Genomic DNA, 17,773 nt, shown 5'->3' with positions numbered 1-17,773 from the left:
GAACTTCTTTCTGGGCTCAGCTCCCCGTCTTTGACTTCATAGATTCTGATTCCAACCAGTTTTTCTTCCTTTGTTCAGGAGCCTCTGACCAGGGTTGCTACCAGTCGGCCATCTTCCCAGAATCCCCGGGGATATTAATCTTAATAGAATTTATAAGTGAGCTCTCCTTCCCTTTTATCATTTTTAGGTTGGTAATTTTTATTTTCTGTTCTTAGGAATTTAATTTGACTAAGAAGTATAAAAGCTGGTGATCATGGCTCTTTTCTCATCAAGTAACAATATAAGATATAATTACTGTATTGAAAACATGATAAACAACTGTATAAGTCAGTTTTGGCAGGAACCCTGTAATAGAAAGTAATTTAATAGAGGATTATTTACATAGTACAGTCAAGTTAAGAGAAACCAGCAAGGGATGAGGGCAGGCTTGCCAGGAACAGCAGGAAGCTATTAACCTCTCTAGGTGTCTAAGACAGACAGGGAGAAGGAGTGGTCACCTGAACTAGCAAGAGCTGTAGGTATAGGAGAGGGCTGCCTAGGAGGGGCCCTCACTAGGTGCCTCAGGAGGGAATGAGCCTCAGCCAGCCTGGTCTTACCTCACCATCTCTGCTGGTGCTCCCGGCAGGTCAGACTTGTAGGGCCGAGTTGGTGTTGGTGTCTCTGAGTTTCTGTAGGTCTTTCTCTCTTAATAGGCAATCTTGTCTCATGCCTTGCCATAAGCTGATGTCATAAGGTGATAGCTCCTCGATCTTTGTCCACCCTCTGTACCTATGTTTTTGTTTGCCTGTTGAGCATCTCACTTGGATATCTCACAATATTAAATTACATTCAAAACTGATCTTGTGGGCCAGGCGTGGTGGCTCTTGCCTGTAATCCCAGCACTCTGGGAAGCTGAGGCAGGTGGATTGCCGGAGCTTGCGGGTTCAAGACCAGCCTGAGCCAGAGCGGGACCTCATCTCTAAAAATAACCAGGCATTGGGGCAGGTGCCTGTAGTCCTAGCTACTTGGAAGGCTGAGGCAAGAGGGTCCCTTGAGCCCAAGAGTTTGAGGTTGCTGTTGAGCTATGAGGCCACGGCACTCTACTGAGGGTGACAAACTAAAACTCTGTCTCAAAACAAACAAACAAAAATACTGATCTTGTGGCTTGGCACCATAGTTCAGTGGGTAGGGCTCCAGCCACGTACACCAAGGCTGGTGGGTTTGACCCTGGCCTGGGCCTGCTAAACAACAGACAACTGCAACAAAAAATAGCCAGGACTTAAGCATTGTGGCAGGTGCCTGTAGTCCCAGCTACTTGGGAGGCTGAGGCAAGAGAATCACTTAAACCCAAGAGTTTGAGGTTGCTGTGAGCTGTGACGCCATGGCACTCTACCAAGGGCAACATAGACTCTGTCTCCAAAAAAAAAAAAAAAAACCCAATCTTGTGTGCTGCTCAAAACCTTCCTGTGTTCTCTGTCTCAACATTGGACAGTCACTTACAGATATTTTCCTTGACTCGAGCTTTCCTTCCCACCCTAATCATCAGCTGCTACTGATGTCAGCTCCTAACTCTCACTTCAATCCAGCCCGCTTTTTCTATCTTCATTGTTCATTGCCCCAATTCAACCTTCATGGTTGTTACTGCACCTGCCTGGAGTAGCCATGTGAGGAAAGGGAGGTTGGTGGTAGGAAGTGAGAAAATGCAGATGGGAAGAGGTCAGGTGGGAACTCGGACCCTCCCCCACAGCCTGTGTTCCCGCTGCCTGCTGCCCTGCCAGCATCGCTGAAGGCTGCTGCTGCGTCCACTGAGGAAGTGGAGGATGCTAAAAACACCTCTTGTTTTAGAGCAGTGTTCTCAATCTTCCTAACGCCATGACCCTTTAATACAGTTGCTCATGTTGTGGTGACCCCCAACCATAAAGTTATTTTCATTGCTACTTCATAACTGTAATTTTGCTACTGTTATGAATTGTAATGTAAAGATCTAATATGTAGGATGGTCTTAGGCAACCCCCGTGAAAGGGTCGTTCGTCCCCCACAGGGGTTGCGACCCACAGGATGGGAACTGTTGTTTTAGATTCTAATGTAATGTTTGAAGTACATTTAGGTAGCAGATATACGCCATTTGTCAGTTATATGAAAATTAAAATCTTGCTTGAGCCATATTGTACTTTTTATTTAGAAGGTTAATAGTTTCAATCCAATTTTTTTTTTTTTTTTTTTTTTGAGACAGGGTCTCACTATGTCACCCTGGGTAAAGTACCATGACATCACAGCTCACAGGAACCTCAAATGCCTGGGCTTAAGTGATTCTCTTGCCTCAGCCTCCCAAGTAGCTGGAACTACAGGCGCCTACCAGAATCCCTGGCTGTTTTTTTGTTGCAGTTGTTTAGGTGGCCTGGGGCCAGTTCGAACCTGCTGCACTCAGTGTAACTACTGTGCTACAGGCACTGAGCCTCAATCCAAAATTTTTAATTTGCATGTTGAAATTTTAAATTTTTAGTATTTTTGTTTTTTTGAGACAGAGGTGCTGTGGCATCACAGCTCATAGCAACCTCCAACTTCTGAGCTTAAGTGATTCTCTTGCTTCAGCCTCCCAAGTAGCAGGGACTACAGGCACCTGCCACAATGCCCGGCTATTTGTTGTTGTTGTTGTAGTTGTCATTGTTGTTTAGCGGCCCGGGCCTGGTTTGAACCTCCCACCCTTGGTGCATGTGGCTGGCCCCGTAACTACTGAGCTATGAGTGCTGAGCCTGACATGAGTATTTTATAGGCATAATTATAATGAAACCAATATTTTTTGTAAGTTGACTGTTGAATTAAGTTCAAAGACTGTTTAAAAAGAGGATTTAAAGGTAGTCAGCTTTTTAGCCAGTGCTAGTGAAGAAAGATTTTGAAAGTAGGACAGAATAAAACATCTTAGATATTCTAACATTTTTTTGTCTTTATAAAAAATAAGAAATAGTCTCCCAGTCGCTTTCAAATCATATTTTATCATACGTTATTCTCAGAGGGAACAGCTCCTGTGACCAGAGCTGTGACTGTCAAGGTTGACACCCTGAGTTTCAGAGCAAGATAAATCTGAAGGAAAAGCAGCTGGAACCTGCGGGGAAGGCACGTTCTGCTTCACTAAATGGTAGCGGAAAACTAAGCGTTCAAAGTCTGGCTTTTGGTAAAGTTTTGATTAATTTCTTTGTTTTCATTTCCCCATTTGAAAAATGGAGAAAACAGTTTCTAGCAGTATCTTATGAGATTGTTCTCAACATTTAACAAGGGCTGAAAAGAACACTGGTTTTTGATGCTCTGAAATTGTAACACTTGATGGTAACTGTCTTCTAGAATCGGGGAAGGAGCAAAGAAAAGGTAGTGCAAGCAGCTCTCGCTCATTTTATCTGTGATGCCTCCATAGTCCTTTCATTGACTATATACCATGCTTTGTGGATTCTAAGAGACATTTCTCAGTTTTATTCAGCCTCTATTTTCTTAAACATGACCAAGAACTGGAAAATAAGCAAAAAGGTTTCTTATGCTTCTTATCACTCTTGTAGACCTCATGAAGTAAAGGCCAGGTACTTTATTTTTTTATTTTTATTTTTTTTGAGACAGAGTCTCACTATGTTGCCCTCAGTAGAGTGCTGTGGTGTCACAGCTCATAGTAACCTCAAACTCTTGGGCTTCAGCGATTCTCTTGCCTCAACCTCTCAAGTAGCTGGGACTACAGGTGCCCGCCCCCATGCCCAGCTATTTTTTGTTGCACTTGTCCTTGTTGTTTAGCAGGCCCAGACTAGATTCGAACCCGCCAGCCTCGGTGTATGTGGCTGGAACTGTAACTACTGTGCTATGGGTGCTGAGCCTTTATTTGTTAAATTTTGACTAAAGAATATTTGATTTTGGTTAATTGTCCTTTCTTATGGCTTAAGGGAGTCATTAGAACATACCTTGGAACCTCTATAAGTTGACCACCCAAGGGACTGTGACACACTGGTCAACACACGGAGGTGGTCAACAGAAGGACCTAGGCCTGTGTGTGGACAGGTACATGTGGTGCATGTCCAGTCTGTGAGAATTAGGTCGACTTAAGGAGGAGGTGGTTGGCTGCAGAGGTTCTACTGTATTTTGCCCTTAAAGTATCAGGGAAAAAACCCTTTTGTGAGAGGTACCAGTTAGTCATCTGAAGTAGCATTTGGTTCTCTAATCCACTGATCTCCAGGCCCTGATAATTCTACTTATTTTACTGAACGGCACCAGGCTGCCACTTTGTAGGTTTTAGGGCTAAGGACTAGGCCTGGGTGGTAGGAAGGTGTGAGGAAAGAACAGGGGAGAAGAACTTTGGGAGCAGACGCGCTGTGGTCCTGCAGTATCTCTGCAAGTCTCAGCAGGGGTTCATGCACCCAGTCCCCCTGCATTCTTGTTTGGAGTGAACCCAGTCTGTGTATCTCTATAACTTCTTAGCATTGGGAGCTTTTCAGGCATGAATTCTGAGCTTACTTTGCTGGCCTGGGCACCTTCAGCCTTTGCTTGGCTGTGCAGCTCTGCGTGGTGGCCCATCTCCAGCACCTCACTACTGAGGAGCTGCCAACTCACAGCCTCCTGGCACTTCTCTGGGCCTCCGTGCTCTTCATGGTCTGCCCTGACCTGTTTTGTGTATAGTCTGCCTTTGGGCTCTGCTTAGGCATTTACAGCTTTTCTTTCTAAAGAAACCTTTAATAAGTATTGATTATTCTTTAGTTAATAATGACAACTTTAACAAAAAATAGTTGGGCGTTGTGGTAAGCGCCTATAGTCTCAGCTACTTGGGAGGCTGAGGCAAGAGTATTGCTTGAGCCCAAGAGTCAGAGCTGTGACACCACGACACTCTACCCAGGGTGACACAGTGAGACTCTGTCTCTTAAAGGAAAAAATTATTGATTCTAAAAGCAGTTTGCACAATATAGAAAATATACCACCAGACGAATCAGCATTAACATGTTAGTGTGTGTTGAGTCTCTTCCCCGGTGTTTTGTGTATTTTATGTAGGGGTATGGGTGAGAAAAATAAATGTATAATGCAAATCCCCCCAGACTTACCATGGGGCATGAAGAGCAACTTTTAAAATAATTTTTTTCTTAGGATAATTTTGGAATGGCAAAACAGTTGCAAAGGCAGTACAAGGATTCCACTATGCCCTGCACCTATCCTCCCCTGATGTTACCATCTTTCTTAGCCAGAGTACACTTGTCAAAACTACAAAGTGAACGCTGGCGGAAGGAACACTGTTAACTAAACCACAGTCTGTTTGGATTTTATCAGGGTGACTGGATAGAGCAAGCACTTGATTAGTCGGGTGTTTGAGTCAGATGAATTGTTTTGTGCTAGATTGTAGCCATAGTTTTCAATGCATTGCTTTAAAAGTAGAAAATAAACAAGCAAATGTAGTTTCTTTTGCAATTATGTTTAAAAGCATTTTAGATTGATTTAAATGTGGTAACTGGGCCAGGTGGCACAATTAAATTTAAGTGGGGGAAGAGGGGAGGATCGGTAAACTCTCAACTAAAGTGCACGATGTAGAAGTATACAGCACACCCCCCGGGTGAAGGGCACCACGATACCTTGAACTTTACCTAACAAATGTAAACAATGTAATCAAGCATTTTGTACCCTCATATTAATCCAAAATTAAAAAAAATAAATGCAGAAACTGGGTCAGATGGAATGGCTCATGCCTGTAATCCTAGCTCTCTGGGAGGCTGCAGCAGAAGGATCTCGAGCTCAGGAGTTTGAGACCAGCCTGAGTAAGAGCGAGACCCTGTCTCTACTAACTAAAAATAGGAAAATTAGCTGGGCATTGTGGAGAGCGTCAAGTGGAGGCAGGAGGATCAGTTGAACTCAGGAGTTTGAGGTTGCTGTGAGCTAGGCTGATGCCATGGGCCCTGGGCCCCAGAGTGAGACTCTATCAAAAAAAAAAAAAAAGCAAAAACTGATCAGCTGTTTAGGAAACAATTTGTTTGGGGGGTTATTTAGAGTTACTGGGCATTTGGCTTAGCTTATTTTGAGCAGATTGTGTTTTTGTGTACATGTATCCACCTGAGTTTGGAAGTACAGATTTACAGGAAATTCTGTTTATAGATCTCTGTATTTGGTTTTGAAAAATACCTTTATTTACTTCTCTGTTATGCATTATTAATATTTATTTAGTTCTAACTTTAGGATGTTACATAAAAAGTGAAGATAGCCAGGCACAGTTACTCATGCCTGTAATCCCAGCGCTTTTTGAAACCAAGGTGCCAAGATCACTTGAGGGCAGACAGCTGAGCAAAATATTGAGAACCCCTGTCTCTAAAAATTTTAAAAATTAGGCTACATACAGTGGCTCACCCTTGTAATCCCAGCACTCTGGGAGGACAAGGCAGGTGGATTGCTTGAGCTCACAGATTCAAGACCAGCCTGAGCAAGAGCGAGACCCCCATCTCTAAAAATATCCCGGTGTTGTGGCTATCGCCGGTAGTCCCAGCTACTTGGGCAACTGAGGCAAAAGGGACGCTTGAGCACAAGAGTTTGAGGTTGCTGTGAGCTGAGTGCCACAGCACTCTATGGAGGGCGACAAAGTGAAACTCTGTCTCAAAAAAAGACAATTTTTTTTTTTTTTAATAAGCCAGGTGTGGTGGTACATGCTTATAGACCAGGGTTTTTCAAACTTTTTTTATCTCATGGCACATTTAAATTATGTTATCAAAAAGAAAAAGTCAAAAAGAAAATACTGTGCTTTGAACTTCTTTTGAAAAAAATTTAATTAGTGATCTTTAAAATTTTTCATGGCACATTGATTGAAAATTACTATTATAGACCCAGCTACTTGGGAGCAAGAGGCAGGAGGATGGCTTTAACCCAGGAATCTGAGGTTGTGGGGATCTGGGCTGATACCATGGCACTCAGGCCTGGGCAACAGAGTGAGACCCCCCCCCCCAAAAAAAGAATAGAAGTTGTATTAATATTTTGTATTGTTCATTTTGGCCTTTTTGTTCTATTTTTAACAATAGTTAACATTTTCTCAGTATTCACCAAACACACAAAATCATTATAGTACGCTTGCAAGAATCTCCCTCTATGTATATGTATGTATATGCTTGTACTTCTTTCTGTTCCTAAAAACCAAAATGCACACTAACGGGACTTTGTCAGATTCAGTGTAAAATGGGTTTAAGGTAGGTCTGAAAGGAAGGAGAGAATGAGGTTCAGGTCGTCCTACAGTGACATTCACTGCAAATCCAGGTGCTGTGAGGGATGTTTGTGTTTATAGATGGATGCTGTGACTTGAAGGTTAGATTTTGGGCTTCACAGACAGTAAAATGCTATTAATTTTATTCTCACCAATCTTACCAACTTACTTTAAGATAAATTTTCCTTATCTATAATCTAGATTTTCTGCTTCTTTATGGAAGTATTTTGATGGGATGTTAGTGTTTTCTTTAAGATTGTAGAGTAATATGTGAACAGCCCTCAGTAGTGCAAACTGCCCCTTGGTGAGGTGGCCACGTGCCTCCTTCCCACCGTCCCTCAGGCAGAGCTGCGTTGTGACTCCAGCACCTGCCTGTGTCCTTTTAAGCTGCTGGGCTTTGCCCGTGTCCTTCCTTTTGATCTGGATTGCCCTGCCCCAAGCTCACTCCCGTGCACCTGTGAGGGCTCAGTTTGGGGACCAGCTCTCCCAGGAAGCCTTGCTGTGTCCTTTCTGTTGCTCTAGGTCGAATGTTTGGATAGCAGCAGCAGCATGTGGGCCTGCAGCTCTGGCGTGGACTCGTTTTCTTATCTATTTCCCTCACTGGACAGTAATCTCCCTAGAACCGGAATGTGTCTGTCCGTGTCCTTCTGGCAGCAGGTGCTCAGAGAACACCTTCTCAGATGCGTCAGTGTGTGCACAAGGAAGTGAATTCATTTTTTAATGCTCTCTTTAATATTGATAGTTGTTCACAAATCATTTTTATCTATTAATACCAAGTAACCTGTGTTAGCTTAATTTAAGCAGCTATGCCTGAAATTAAAAATGCCACTTTATTAATATTTTAGATTTATCCACAGAAAAATGAATTGATGGCAGTTTAAGTATACATAAGCATGTACGTAATCTTTCTTGATTATCCTGGTTTTACTTATGTTTTTCAGAGAAAACAGAAATGAGAGGAATCTGGTTTAAATTGCAGTACAAGGAATTTAGATATAAAGAGTTTCCAGAAAATAAAGTACCAGATATTGAAGTGACTTGTAAGTAATGTAAAATTTATTTTTCAAGAGTTAAAAAAGGGGGTGGATGGAGTTATCAGTTATGAAGCAGTTCATTAACATTGCTCTTAGAGTAAAAAAATCTAAAAGAAGAAAAATCTATTTAGGAATATGCAGATACAGCCATATTCACAGGTAGATGCTTAAGAATACTCACACCTTGTGGTTTTCAGCTCCCAAGGAAGCTGTGTTGGTGGCGTCCCGCTTTTCACATGATGGCTGAGGTCTGAGGAACCAGCAGGAAGCACCATGCTCTTTCCTCTTAGCTTTCTTTCTTTCTTTTTTAATTCTTGTCCCTAAGGAAAATATAAATAATAAGAATAAACAGAAAAGGAATGTGTATAAATAATAAAAGACCTACCTGGCCAGCCGTGGTGGCTCACGCCTGTAATCCCAGCGCTCTGGGAAGCTGCAGTGAGACAAGCCTTAGCAAGAGTGGGACCCATCTCTACTAAAAAGGGGAACGTTTGCCAGGGACCATGTCCACAGCTGTAGTCCCAGCTCCTTGGGAGGCTGAGACAGGAGGATCACTTGAGCCCAGTAATTCGAGGTTGCTGTGTGCTACAAATCACTCTGTTCGACCCAGGGAGACAGAGTGAGACTGTCTCAAAACAGAAACAAAACACAAACAGACCACAGACACAAGGAACATGGTTTTTGAATGCCATTCTAGTGATTGTTTTAATGTACTTAAAAATGGCGGTTAGTTGTGCCCAAAATTCAATTGTGTTGCTGTGCTTCTAACTGTAGATATTCTGTCCTGGCTGTGTTTGAACAGACCTACTGTAGTATAAGCCAACTTCACCCTCCATGGTGGTGAACTGAAAGAGCAAATATACCTTCCTAAAGCACCAAATTTATAATAACAGTTGTGAATAGAGTTCAGTGTTCCCTTTACATGTCATTCCATAAGAATCATACTGGAATAATTTAGGACAGCTTTACTAAATTTATGAATGTAACACGTGTTATGAGGATGGCGTTTAAGTTCTAGGCTCTCTTTGCTTACTGTGCAAAAAGCTCCTTTGTGATAATGGAGGCAGGATTTTACCTGTAGTCACACAGTAATGCCTTGTCTTTTGAAACAGTATGTACTTTTCTGAATGTCTTTATATCCAGAATTTATTTGGTTTACATAGCAGCTCTGTGAAGTGTCCTCAGCTTGTAAATGAGGCAGTTGAGGCACAGGAAGTTTGACTGACTGCCAAAGGCATCCAGCATCATTTTATAAAAACTTGTTGTTATCTCCATAGCTCATATTTACCAAGTGCTTACTGTATGCTAGGCACTGTCTTAAACTTTTTACATGTATTAATAAATAAGAGTTTGGGCTTTGGAGTCAGATTAGGATTTTAGTATGGCTCTTCCTCTGATCAGATATTGATCTTGGGAAAGCTACCTAACCTTTGTAAACCTTGGTTTCCTCATTTGGAACACAAACATAATGGTAGTATCTATCTCTTAGGCTGTTTGGATTAAATGAAATAATCTAAATGACTATAATGTCTGGCATGTAATAAGGACTGTGAAATTACTTTGCTGTAGAAAAATGGGGTGGTAGTGGGCAGTGATTTTTTTTAGCGTTGATTATTTTCTTTGTAAATTTTTTTTTTTGAGCAAGCATCATAGTTCATACTGTTCTATATTCCTATCGTATACAAAAACACCCACATCCACATCCAGTCTTACCACACTAAGGTGGTAGCTCTACATCAGTGGTTCCTAACCTCCCTAATGCCGCGACCTTTGATACAGTTCCTCATGTTGTGGTGACCCCTAACCATAAAATTATTTCCATATACCTATATTTGTACAGGGTGTATGTGATGGGTTTAGGCGATCCCTGTGAAAGGGGTTGTGACCCCCAGGTTGAGAACCGCTGCTCTACCTCGTGACTGTAACCACCTGTCTCTTCTTACTACCGTGTTTCCCCAAAAATAAGACACACTGTCTTATATTTATTTTTTCTCAAGAAGACACACTAGGGCTTATTTTCAGAGGATGTCTTATTTTTAGTAAGTATAATACAACAATCTACCTTTATTCAAATACAGTTAAGTCATCTTCTTCTGGAACATGACAGAGGGACTCCACATCGTTGGTGGGGCTGGCGCTAGTGATGCGTGAACTCCTTTCCCCAAGCCATTCCCACGTGAGCAATAGGATGCCTGTGACCACGGTTACCACATGCACACCTGTGCAAGTGTGAACGGCTCGGAGAAAGGAGCTGTGGCAGATAAAAGGTATTCCAGTTTTCCGTGCCACTCTGCACCGAAATGCATGGCATATGCAATCTGCATAGCTGCACCCATCACTAGGTCTTTATTATTGGGGTAGGGCTTATATTTAACAAATGCATAGAAATCCTGCTGGGGCTTATTTTTGGGATAGGTCTTATTTTGGGGGAAACATGGTACCTCCCAGATATTTTCAGTTCTTAGTCTTCCAACAGGGAAGGTGAGAAGTCGTGAAGAATATCTGAGGCACCCACATCCAAAGTCAAAGCAGGGTCCTCATGGTCCACTGGGCCATGTCCACCCAGCAGTTCTTCGGTAGAGCTCAGAATGTGCTTTCCTATAGAAAATATCCTTTTAAATGTTAAATGGGGCACAAAAGTCTTTTAATCCCTGAGACAACTGACATGCTGGATATTTGTACTGAAAAACAATAAAAGGAAGCAAAAATTCCATAGCACTTAGGCAATGTTAGTCAGAATAAATAATGAAATTGAATAAATATCAATCCTCAAAGAGGTCAGAACAATAGATTTCTAGAGATTAATGTTTTCAAGAGCTTTACAGGTTGATACACTGATTTTTAAAATATAGTTAGGTTCATTTCAAAACCATGCCTTTTTGTCAATATAGAGATTTGATGTATCACTCTTACTTCTCTTACTCTTATTCACCATCATTAAACTCACTTCAGGCAGAAATTGCTTTAGGAATTCAGTTCCTCTTCAAGGGGAAGAGTTAATTGGCCCAAATCTCTTAGAAAAGAGAGATGGGCAAAGAGACTATATATTCACATAAGAGATGTGGTTTGTGGTAGAATTAGCTCAGCTTTGGGCAGCTTTCCAAGCCAGGGACAAGGCATGATAATATGTTTGAATTTTTGGAGAAAAGATGATAGTAGAGAAGGGGGACTGGGTTTCTACCCACTGTGAAATGAGGGGTAGCAGCAGCTCCCAAGGGATGTGGGCAAACACCTGGCGTGTCGCTTTACATGTGGGACATTTGAGTATCAGTCATATTTGTTAACTCTGGTTAATATGTAGATTAAAATGACACAATGCCTGATATAATAGATGATCCCTATGTGAATGAGTTTGACTTTTTTCTGTGTTGTAAAGAGTGAATAAATTGGCCAGAAAAATGTGAAGAATATATTAAGATCTCCTGAAACTCTAGCCTGTAATTTATCATTAAAATTTTATTGTCCTGTGACTATGGCATGCTTATTAATATAGTCCATTTTCTGATTGATTTCTCTGGATTGGTTCTGGGAGGTCTTATGGACTAGGACTAGAGGGTGGATTTTAAAGAGAGTAAGCTCTTGGGCCTCGTGTGGTGGTTCACGCCTATAATCCTAGCATTCTGGGTGGCTGAGGTGGGTGAATTGCCTGAGCTCAGGAGTTAGAGACCAGCTTCAGCTAGAGCAAGACCCTGGCTCAAAAAATAGCCGGGCATTGTGGTGGGTGCCAGTAGTCCCAACTACTTGGGAGGCTGAGGCAAAGAGATTGCTTGAGCCCAAGAGTTTGAGATTGCTGTGAGCTATGACACCATGACATTCTACCTGGGGAGACACAGTGAGACTGTCTCCAATAAAAAAAAAAAAAGAGAGTCAGCTCTTGAGGCAAGTGAGTGAAGGTTAGGAAACATCACTAGGATGGGAAAGTCACCAGCCACTGGCCCAGCTGGATTTTAGAGCTGCAACGGAACCCTGGAGGTGGCTTAGTCTAACTTCTCATCTTGCAGTTGAGGAGATGAGTACAGAGAAGTGAGTCGTCCAGCCTCACACCTGTGGAGAAGCCAGAGACAGCTCACAGCTGTCGCATTTTTACTTTTGCTTTTGAAAAGGAATGGTAACATGTACATATTATATTAATTTGAAAAAACAATCTTTGTATGTTAATTTTACATCAATTTTTTTAATACTTTTGAGTTTGTTTAATTAGATTAATTGAACTAACGGAGCTGCCAGAAATCTTAGAAGGAAATTTGTTACTTGAAAAGAAATCAATCCGGTGGTGCCTGTAGCTCGGTGGGTAGGGCACCGGCCACATACACCAAGGCTGGCTGGTTTGAGCCCAGCCAGGGTCAGCTAAAACAACAATGACAGCTGCAACAAAAAAATAGCTGGGTGTTGTGGTGGGCACCTGTAGTCCCAGCTACTTGGGAGGCTGAGGCAAAAGAATCGCTTAAGCCCAAGAGTTTGAGGTTGCTGTGAGCTGTGACGCCATGAACTCTACTTAGGGTGGCAGCTTGAGACTCTGTCTCAAAAAGAATAAATAAATAAATAAATAAATAAATAAAAATAAAAGAAATAAATCCTCAACTTTTTCCCTACTGTTTCTAGGTTAAGTCACCAAAGAAAACATGGTATTTTGAAGTATGACTAAACTCCTGATGCTGCAGCAGAGGCTAAGAATATTGATGGCCAGATCTAGGTAAGTTGAAATTAAAAAAAAAAATCACTAAATTATTGAAGCTAGAGAATTTAATATGTTTTCCTGAATGTGGCCACTTTCCCTTCTGATTCACTGACACTTCCATCCTCAGAGAAAAAAGAAAAATGGCATTAAACTAAGACATGTTCACTGATTTAAAATATTCAGCTAATGAGTTGCAGATTGAGCTTTCCAAACAGAAGGTAGTTTTTTCATGATTGTACACTAGCTGTTTTTTAAAGTTGCTCTCTTGAGGGAGTGTGATAAAACCATTTGCAGAGTTACCAGTTTGGAGGCTGTGTATGCTGGCAGCACCACCTGGTGGTTCATCCAAGTGTTCATAGTATTAGTGTATGTGGTTAGGCCTCACTTGGCTCAAATGTAGTCTCCAAATACTAATTTGGTGGTCATAAAAGCAGAATACCTAGTATCTAGCCTTTCCCCTTGCCTAGGAGTTTATAGTTCAGGAGGAAGAAACAGATTTGGGTAAAAACTTCACATTTAAAAAGTCTCCTTCCAGAAGTTGGAAGATTGACCACAGCTGCCTATGTCCAGCCGTTTCAGTCCCTTGCTCTCCTGAAGCCTTGTCTCTAGCCTTTGGTCTCCATTTTTCTCCTATTTGTTAGCCCTCTTCTTTCTTTACTTCTTTCCTAATGGGACCTGGTTGTTCATCACTTCAGACTTTGAACTATGTATCAGCACCCTTCAGTGTCTTTGCCGTCCAGCTGCCCTGTGGACCGCTGAGCTCACGGGCAGAGCAGCGTGACCTTGCACAGCAGCCTCGCTGAGTTCTCATCACAGCCTACGAGGTAGCCCTGCTCCTTCTCTGCAGCAGCTCTTCAGGGACTAATCCCGCCCTGCTCAACACCCTCACTCTGTAAGCCTTACCTTCTCTTTTACGAAGGAAGCCCAGGATGACAGGTGTTACTGCTGCAGTGTCTCTCTTAGGTCCCACCATCCTTCTTTCTTCCCTCCCCCCTGTAGACAAAGCCTCCCAGTTTGGACCCTGACACTCATCTTCTCTGTTCTCCCCTTCTGTCTTGACCCATCAGTTAACCTTTTTCTTTCCTTTGTTTTTTTCCTATAATTTTAACCTTTTCTGACCTATAAGCCTGCATATGTCTTTTATCATCTTTAAACAATAAGTAACAGGCTCAGCACCCAGAGCTCAGTGGTTTGGGCATCAGCCACATACACTGGAGATGGCAAGTTGGAGCCCAGCCCAGGCAGCTAAACAACAGTGACAAATGCAACAAAAAAATAGCCGGGCATTGTAGCGGGCCTTGAGGCAGTCTCCTGTATCCAGCTACGTGGGAGGCTGAGACAAGAGAATTACTTAAGCCCAGGAGTCGGAGGTTGCTGTGAGCTGTGACACCACGGCACTCTACCCAGGGTGACATAATGAGACTCTGTCTCAATAAATAAATAAATAAATAACAATAAGTAAAGCAAGCAGCATATTCTTTTGAAGCCATATCTGTCCACACCCTGATGCTTTCCTCTTTGTTTTCTCAGCCAGTCCTTGAAGCTAGTCTTCATCCTCTGGGGCTGTTCCGTGGCCCCTACTTGCTCACTGTCCTCTGGCAGCTGTCTCTACCATGGCACCATCGACAGAGCCTCATCCTGAGGCTTTGTTTCCTTAGTTTGTACTGTTCTGTCTGGTCTTATTTTTCTTTCTCTGGCTTCTCTCTACTCTAGTATTTGAATACATTTGTATCCTCTCAGAATTATTTGTTTTTTTAAAGACAAGATCTTGGTCTGTTGGGTTGGAGTGTAGTGGCATCATCATAGCTCACTGTAACCTCAAAGTCCTGGGCACAAGTGATCCTCCTACTTCAGCCTCCTGAGTAGCTGGGAGTACAGGCACACACTACAGGCTAATTTTTGTATCATTTTTAGAGACAGGGTCTCACTGTGTTGCCCAGACTGGCCTGGAACTGCTGAGCTCATGTGATCCTCTCACCTCAGCCTCCCAAAGTACTAGGATTGCAGGCATGAGCCACTGCGCCCAGCCCGCTCTTCCAGATTCCCACCACAGGACCGCTCTTCGTGCCACCCCTGGGCAGCGTCTTCTCTTTGTGGCTTCAGGTGCTACCTGTGTTCTTCAGTTTGCCTCCTCCCTCAAACCCAGACATGCGAACGTCACCCGATTACACACCTCCACGTGGTGGTTCCCTGGATTCTCAGGTAGCATGGCTAGAACTGAACACATCCGCACCACTTCCCTTGCAGACTTCTGGTTTTTCCTGTCTCAGGTAATGGAACTCGCACCTTTACCTGCCTTGCTGGAAACTGGCCCTTCATTCCATCGTACCAACCCAGCAACTTGGTACCACAGTCTTTTCCTCCTGAATATTCCTTAAATTCATCCTTTTTCTTTTATTCCTACCACAGTTCCTCTGGCTTAAGGTCTTCATTTTATTTATTTATTTATTATTTTTTGAGACAGACTCTCACTATGTTGCCCTCAGAGTGCTATGGCATCACAGCTCACAACAACCTCAAATTCCTGGGCCTAAGTGATTCTCTTGCCTCAGCCTCCCAAGTTGCTGAGACTATAGGCACTTGCCACAACGCCCAGCTATTTTTGTTGTTGTTGTTGTTGTTGTTGCAGTTGTCGTTGTTTAGCTGGCCCAGGCCGGGTTCAAACCCAACAGCCTTGGTATATGTGGCTAGTGTCGTAACCACTGTGCTACGGGTCCCGAACCTGTATTTTATTTTAATAATCCCAAAGTGATTTCTTTTCCTTTAAGCTAAACTCCTACTAAATTTATCCTACAGACAGATATATTTAAAATACACATTTCACTGTCTTACTTTCCTACTTCAAAATACATTGTGGCTTTCCACCACGTGTATAGTAACACGTTTTCTTCTTGGCATGGCACACAAGGCCTCTGTATCATGTATTAGGCATTTTGTTAATTGTTGTACTGAACTGAAATATTCAGTGTGGATGGAAGTCCTAGGTCGGTTGCACCACCTCTCATGTGAGTCATGCATTGCTGACTGACAGGAACATGTACTGAAAACCTCACTGGGAGGCCATGGAGTGAGCATACAGAAACCTAGCCAGGAGAGCTCTTGTTGTAGGCTACAAACCTGTACAGCATGTTTCATGCTAAGGACTGTAGATAGTTGGAAGGTAGGAATAAGTATTTGTGTATCTGAACATAGAAAAAATACAGTATAAAAGAGAAGCCAGGTGCAGTGTTGTGTGCCTGTAGTCCCAGCACTCAAGCTACTCAGGAAGCCCAGGTGGGAGGATTGTTTCAGCCTAAGTATTTGAGACCACCCTGGGAAACAGAATGAGACCCTATTTCTAAAAAAAATTTGAAAATTGTACATCTGTGTAGGACATTTACGGTGAGTGGAACTTGCAGGGCTGGCAGTTGCTCTGGGTAGTGAGTGAATGGGATGACCCAGGTATCCCAGACACTGTTGTAGACATTATAAACTCTGTGCACTTGGGCTGCACTATTTAAAATTCTGTTTTTTCTTTAGTGGTAAATTAATCTTAGTTTACTGTAACTTTTACATTATAAGCTTTTTAATCTCTAAAAAGTATAATTCTTTTGTGATACTTGCTTAAAACAGATACATCATACAGCTGTATGAAAATATTTTCTTTATATCTTCATTCTATAAGCTTTTTTCTATTTTTAAAATTTTTTACTTTATATTTTTTGCTTTTTCAACTTCTTTGTTAAAAACTGAGACTCTGGGCAGCGCCTGTGGCTCAGTGCGTAGGGCACTGGCCCCATATACCGAGGGTGGCAGGTTTGAACCCCCCCGGCCAAACTGCAACAAAAAATAGCTGGGTGTTGTGGCAAGTGCCTGTAGTCCCAGCTACTTGGGAGGGTAAGGCAAGAGAATCACCTAAGCCCAGGAGTTGGAAGTTGCTGTGAGCTGTGACACCATAGCACTCCACCTAGGGCAACAAAGTGAGACTCTGTCTCAAAAAATAAATAAATAAATAAAAACTGAGACTCAAACCCACACTTAGCCTTGGCCTCTACAGCACCTGGTCACCAGTGTCACTGACTTCCACCTTCACATCTTGTCCATCGAAGGTTTTCAGGGACAAAGACATGTGTGGAGTTGTCAACTCCTATGATAGCAAGGTCTTCTGTTGGGATACTTCTTGAAGGACCTGCCTGAGGCTATTTTACACTTTTTTTTTATATAAGTAGGAGTGCACTCTCAAATAAGTAAGAAATATGGTACATTAAATACACATAAGCCAGTAACACCATCAAGCATTATCAAGTTTTATGTACCACACATAATTTTAGGTGCTCCACGCCCAGCAGCACGGCAGGCTATGTGCACCAGCACTGTGGCCTGGCTGTGAGGGACGCATTGCATCACAGCACTGTGACGGCAGCAGCGTCCCGAGTGATGGGACGTTTTCAGCTCCACTGTGATCTTATGGGTGGTATCTTATGCAGTGGTATCTGGGTCTGTCACTGACCAAAACCTTGTTAGAAGCACGTGACTGCAAATCCCTACGGACACGAGAGGCTGTGCCCTGACTTCCCTAACCTAGTGAGGAGCAAGTGGAAAAAGGATTATTTCACTGCCCACTTTGAGAAAGGTTCCTTGCCAGCAACATCTTTTGAGGCAGACGCCATGTTTTAGTAACCTCTTTAGCTGTTTCTTTCTTTCTTTCTTTCTTTTTTTTTTTAATTGCAGTTTTTGGCTGGGGCCAGGTTTGAACCCGCCACCTCTGGTATATGGGGCTGGCGTCCTACTCCTTTGAGCCACAGACGCCGCCCCTCCCCTTGTTACCTATTTAGATTTACAAAGAGGTTCCGGAGAGGATGAATATATAATTTCAAGACTTTCTTTGTGGCTCGGCGCCTATAGCTC

General features: G+C 42.6%; 1 protein-coding gene and 1 pseudogene across 4 annotated transcripts in view; both read left to right on the top strand.

Annotated features, from left to right (window-relative positions):
- Window positions 1–17,773, top strand: part of FRS2 (fibroblast growth factor receptor substrate 2) — a 135,826-nt gene that overhangs the window by 103,166 nt on the left and 14,887 nt on the right. For 3 of the 4 annotated variants that reach the window (XM_023517923.1, XM_023517922.1, XM_023517921.1), the window contains 2 exons: window positions 8,116–8,214; window positions 12,811–12,901. The gene's annotated coding sequence lies outside the window, so the exon portion shown is untranslated. The remainder of the gene's footprint in view (window positions 1–8,115; window positions 8,215–12,810; window positions 12,902–17,773) is intronic. The other variant, XM_003797815.3, reaches the window with a different exon arrangement.
- Window positions 14,896–17,773, top strand: part of LOC105887796 — a 6,000-nt pseudogene continuing 3,122 nt past the window's right edge.

The sequence above is a fragment of the Otolemur garnettii genome, unplaced genomic scaffold (assembly GCF_000181295.1).
Source record: "Otolemur garnettii isolate 467f Iridium unplaced genomic scaffold, OtoGar3 scaffold00125, whole genome shotgun sequence".
NCBI lineage: Eukaryota > Metazoa > Chordata > Mammalia > Primates > Galagidae > Otolemur > Otolemur garnettii.
Note: the sequence above shows the minus strand (reverse complement) of the source record. Positions and strands in the feature narration are given on the sequence as shown.